Below are 6,000 nucleotides of genomic sequence, written 5' to 3'. Positions count from 1 at the left end.
GCCTAGAACAGTGTCAAACACATAGTAGGTGCTCAATAATTATTGAATAAACATTAACGGTTGCACATGCTGCAGAGAGCTTAGATTCAGGCTGAAAAACCACACGATTTTAACATGAAGAAGTTCACTGGTAACCTCAGTGGGGCCATTTGCAGTTGGGTATTGGCAAAATGGCCAGAGTGCAGGGAGGGAATAGGAAGAGAAGAGAGGAAGTGAAGCCAGGGAGACTGCTCTGTATAGAAGCTTGGTTGCAAAGGAAAAAAGAACAGGACAGTAATTATAAGATGCCAAATGACAAGAGAGAGTTTTGTTTGGTTTAAAAGGTAGCAACTTCAACTTTTTAAAAATATTTCATGAGAATAGAACCAGTAATGAAAGAATGAAAGATGTATGGAAGGGAATAGATAACTGATGGTGTGTAGACAAGAGCAAAGTTAGCACATATAAGACAAAGAATTCCCTTTCCTCTGGTATAGCAAAGAAGTAAGGATAGGTTGGGGTGAGGAGTAGGAAGCTGAAGGAATGGGAATGCCACTAGCCTTTATTTTCTTTCTTAACAGAAAGCTCAGAAACCCGACCTCAGAAATAATTGTTCTTTTCAATTTCTCCTCTTAACCAACTTAATTCTGCTCCACATTTGTTCCATCTCCACTTCACTTTTGCCCTGTTATGCTTTGTCTGTCAACTCCTCCCTGTTCTGTATCCACCTAAAGCCCCTCAGCCGTGGGCAAACTACGGCCCGCGGGCCAGATCCGGCCCGCGGAGCCAAAAGAGTGGAGAGTTCTCTTGCTCTCCCCTCTGCTCCTTTACTTTGAATTTATATTAGTTCACACAAACACTCCATCCATGCTTTTGTTCCGGCCCTCCGGTCCAGTTTAAGAACCCATTGTGGCCCTCGAGTCAAAAAGTTTGCCCACCCCTGCCCTAGACCTTCTCTGGACTAGTGTATTAACATGGCCAGTCTTCTGGAACTGCCCTGACCTTTGATACCAAATGACAGAGTCTTCCATCCTGTGAAACTGTAGTATTTCCAGGCTTTTATCTGATTTTTCTAAGTATTAATGAGGATTCCCACAGAATCTTCTCACATTTCACACACTTCATCACCTTACTTCTGTAATTTGGTTCCAATTGGTGTAATAATCCAGCCCAAAGATGGAAACAAACTTCTCCTGTAACTCCCTAAAACAGAACATATTTTAAACAAGATTTTAAAAAATATTTTTTTTGGTTGATTTTAGAAAGGGAGAGGGAGAGATAAAAACATCAATGATGAGAGATAATCATTGATCAGCTGCCTTCTGCATGCTCCACAGTGGGGATCTAGCCCACAACCCAGGCATGTGCCCTGACTGGGAATCAAACTGTGACCTCCTGGTTCATAGGTCGAAGATTTAGGGATAATAGAAAGGGATGACAAGAAAAAAAAGTAAAAAAAAGTATTGAAATGTCCAGCCCATTTTGTTCCTGCTCTATCTTAAGATCATTTTTTCAGATGTCAGAAAAGTATATTAGCAAACACACTATTGATTTTCCTTACCACATAAAAAACTTGCTAAAACTCTTCCCTATCTGAACTTTTCTGCACTTCCAAGTTTCTGTCCCTATGTCAGCTGCCTGTTTCTCAGTCCATCCCTGCAAAAGTTTCGTCCCACAGTACATAAAAATCTCTAGCCTTCTGCAAGGCCCCTCTCCAAGTCACACCCTGCTCTGCAAAACAAAGCAGGAGGAACACATTTCTGGAAAACAAAAGCCCCAGTTATTAGTCAAACCTGACCAAGCATCACGCCACCACACCCCAATGCAAAACAGGAGGGCTTCTCAAAGTCTCTCTGCAGAGAAATCTCCTCCGATCTGGGAATCAAACCAGAACACGTTTGACTGGTAATTGCTTTAGATATGCTTTTAATAATTATTATGGATCAAATACTTAGTTTGTGGGTCACAATATATTTATATCTATAAATGCACATTGTCTTGTTACCACTGCAGTTCTATTTCTGCCTCTTCATATGACTTCCAAACTTTTGGTGGAATACAGCATAGCGTATTAAAGTGGGAGCTGGTGCCACCTAGTGGACATCATCTCCTAAACAGCTTTGAGTCCAGGATTTTTTCCCTGCTTGTGATTAAAGATGAAGGTGACTAACCTTCATTAAGTGCTTATTATTTATTAGGCATTGTGTTAGATGTCATGTTAATCTATTTAAATTCATTGTCTAACTTAACCTCCAAAACAACACTAGGAGGTGGGAACAACTATCCCTATTTTGCAGAATATGTTAAGTGAGACAAGGAAACCTTGAGTTGCCTAAGGTCACTCAGAAGTGGCAAAGCTAAAATTCCAGAGTCCTTAATTAACATAAAACACTGAGTCAATTCTATTGATGATTTAGTACAATGCTCTATGATAGATGCTATTTTAATTGAAATATTCTAATTTTAATTCATTTTACTTGAATTTGATACAACAAAAGAACAAGAGGTAAAAACATTTTCCTTTAATATGAGGAATATTACTTTGTAAGAGCTCTTTCTGGGTTAAGAAATTATGAAAACCTTTCAGGAGTTATTATTAATATTTTAAACTACTTTTTAATTTTAGACATTAAAGGTAGACAACCCATGAAAAATTAATACTCACATGCTTTCTGTCACCTGTCCATAATTTTTCATTGCATATTTATTTTCAGGTTTATATCGTTCACATTTTGTTCTGTAACCATAATTGTTTAGTATTGGTAAAGTTATATATCTAAACCAGTTATATTTCACTAGAATGTAAGTTTCACAGAGGCAAGATGGGTTATTTGCTCTGTTCACTGATATATTAAAATTACTAGAAGAGTATTTGGCACTAATAAGTACTTGTTGAATAAATTATTTACCACGGTTATTCAATCTTATTTTAAAATTTTAATTTCTCTTCTAATTGGCTGGATTTCACTGTTGTATATGTGTATATGTATAAACAAACACACACTATAGGGTTTTTTCTCCCGCAAGAAAAGCTCAGACATGCTATGCTGCTTGAGTTCCTTCTGTTTGAAGACGTGAATTATCTTCTGGCATTAGATATTCTTTTCTCGTTTTATCAGTGAACTCTGAATATTGGTGTAATAAATGGTCACTAATTCTTTATAATCCTAGTGGTCAGTGACCTCCTATCATAAGTAGCTTTAAAAAATGATTTTAGTGAGAGGAATTGGGGAAGAGAGAGAAAAACATTGATGTGAGAAACAATGATTGTCTGTCTCCCACTTGCACCCAACTACGTGCCCTGATCAGGAACTGAACCTGCCACCTTTCAGTTTATGGGACAATGCTCCAAACAACTGAGCCACACCAGCCAGGGCTAATTAGCTATTTTTTTAAAACATACTTTTATTGACTACAGAGAGGAAGGGAGAGAGAGATAGAAACATCATTGATCCACTATATCCTATACACCCCACACTGGTGATAGAGCCCACAACCCAGGCATATGCCCTGACCAGGAATCGAACCATGACCTCCTGGTTCATAGGTCAACACTCAACCACTAAGCCATGCTGGTGGGCTAATTAGCTATTTTTTATTGTGAGCTTTTATTCATTTGTTTGCCACATTTATTTGTGAGTAAAAGTTAAATTTTTATTTTGATAGGCCATTTACTAGTATCTCTGATGATAAATTCTTCAGTAAGTCAACAAGTATTTTGTGAGCACCTTCTGCTAAAAAGTGTGTATTATATAAATACTAGAGACCTGGTGCACGAATTTGTACAAGGTGGGGGTGGCGGGTCCCTCAGCCTGGCCTGTGCCCTCTTGCAATCTGGGACCCCTTGGGGGATGTCCGACTTCCGGTTTAGGGCTGATCCCTGCAGGCCAGGCAGGGATCGGACCTAAACCAGCAGTTGGACAACCCCCGAGGGATATAGCAATGTGCCAAGCAGCAGGCAGCCAGGGAGGAGCCCAAGCGGGGGCTGGGCGCTGCTTGTGCTCATCCTGGCCTGCTGTGCCTGCTGCCGCTGCTCTGTAGTGCTGTTGCTGAGTCGGGAGAACCACTTGCCGCCACCACTGTGCTCGCCAGCCATGAGCCTGGCTTCTGGCTGAGCGGCGCTCCCCCTGTGGGAGCGCATTGACCACCAGGGGGCAGCTCCTGCTTTGAGCGTCTGCCCCCTGGTGGTCAGTGCACGTCATAGCGACTGGTCGACTGGTCGTAATGGTCACTTAGGCTTTTATACATTACTAGTGACCCGGTGCACAAAATTCGTGCACATTAAAAGGCGATTAATTAGAGGAAATAATTTAATATTGCTATTTGCCCTTTCTCTATAATAGAAGTGTCAGAGATGAAAGAAAATTAGAAAAATGTATATGAAAACCTTCCTCCTGTCAGAGTCTGGGGCTTACCACGGGACCCAGAGTCAAGTCCCCACCCACCCACATGCACCTCAAAATCGCGTGAGAACCAGACCCGGCAGGCCCCCCCCCACCATTGGGCTAGATCTAGACCCGGCCAGTCCCACCCTTGTCAAGCCCTGCTGGGCAGTGGGCATAGCCTCAGGTCCCCTGGCCCAGCGCCAGGACAGGAGGCATGGCCTGAGGTCCCCCAGCCCAGACTGGGGCGGGGGGAGGCATGCCTTGAGGTCCTCTGTCAAGCCCTGCCAGGTGGGGGACACGGCCTGAGATCCCCTGTCAAGCCCCGCTGGGTGGGGGGCATGGCCTGAGGTCCCCTGTCAAGCCCCACTTGCAGGGGGGTGCAGCCTCAGGTCTTCCATCAAGCCCTGTTGGGCGGGAGTGCAGCCTGAGTTCCCCCAACCCAGCACTGGGGGGTGCACCTTGAGGTCCCCCACCAAGCCCCGCTAAGTGGGGGGCACGGCCTGAGGTCCCCTATCAAGCCCAGCCAGGCAGGGGGGCACAGCCTCAGGTTCCCTGGCCTGGTGCTGGGGTGGGGGGTGCGGCCTGAGATCCCCTGCCTGGTGCCAGGGTGGGGGGCGTGGCCTGAGGTCCCCTGGCCTGGTGCTGGGGCAGGGGGAGCAGCCTGAGGTCCCCTAGCATAGCACCAGGACGGGAAGCGCACCTTGAGGTCCCCTGTCCAGCCCTGCCGGGTGGGGGGTGTGGCCTGAGATCCCCTGTCCAGCCCTGCCGGGTGGGGGGTGTGGCCTGAGATCCCCTGTCAAGCGCCACGGGGCAGGGGAGGGCGTAGCCTCAGGTCCCTGCTGATTGCTCGTTAAGGCTTCTTATGGGAACTTGGTCTCAACTGTGGGTGCAGCCATCTTTGTGGCGCAGTGATGGTCAATTAGCATATTCACTCTTTATTAGATAGGACAGATGGATGGCCAATGAACCCTATCCTCAAGGAGCCTGTCTTGTACAGTAAATAGAATAAGTATGTTGCTACAATATGAAGTAGAGTGTGATGTCTTAAAAGAAACACAGTGCCTAGATGTTCTGAATGAGCAATAATTACTAAAAGAATGAAGCAAATAAACATTTATTAAAAGCCTGTTATTTGGCAAGCAATAAAGAGCTTTCACAGACATTATTGCCTTTGATCATCAGGACAAGTTTGTAAGGAAAATTATTATCTTCATTTTATTGATACAAAAATTAAGCTTAAGTAATTGACAAATTATCACACAGAAAAAGTTGACATTTGAACTCAGTTCTGCCTAATTCCAAAGCTCTTTCTCTACTATATATATTACCTCTTGCAAGAATGAGTTAGAGAGCCCTAGCCAGTTTGGCTCGGTGGATAGAGCATCAGTCTGCAGACGGAAGGGTCCCAGGTTCGATTCTGGTCAAGGGCATATGCCCGGGGTTGTGTGCTCGATCCCCAGTAGGGGGCGTGCAGGAGGCAGCCAATCAATGATTCTCATCATTGATGTTTCTATCTCTCTCTCCCTCTTCCTTACTCTCTGAAATCAATTAAAAAAAAAGAATGAGTTAGAGAAGAATTGATGGAGAAAGTGGCATATGAACAAGTGTCTTGTTAGATAGGTAGATTTAAGATGGG

This window comes from Plecotus auritus (genome assembly GCF_963455305.1).
Source record: "Plecotus auritus genome assembly, chromosome: 4".
Classification (NCBI taxonomy): Eukaryota; Metazoa; Chordata; class Mammalia; order Chiroptera; family Vespertilionidae; genus Plecotus; species Plecotus auritus.
The sequence above is the reverse complement of the archived record's forward strand: the minus strand, read 5'-3'. Positions refer to the sequence as shown.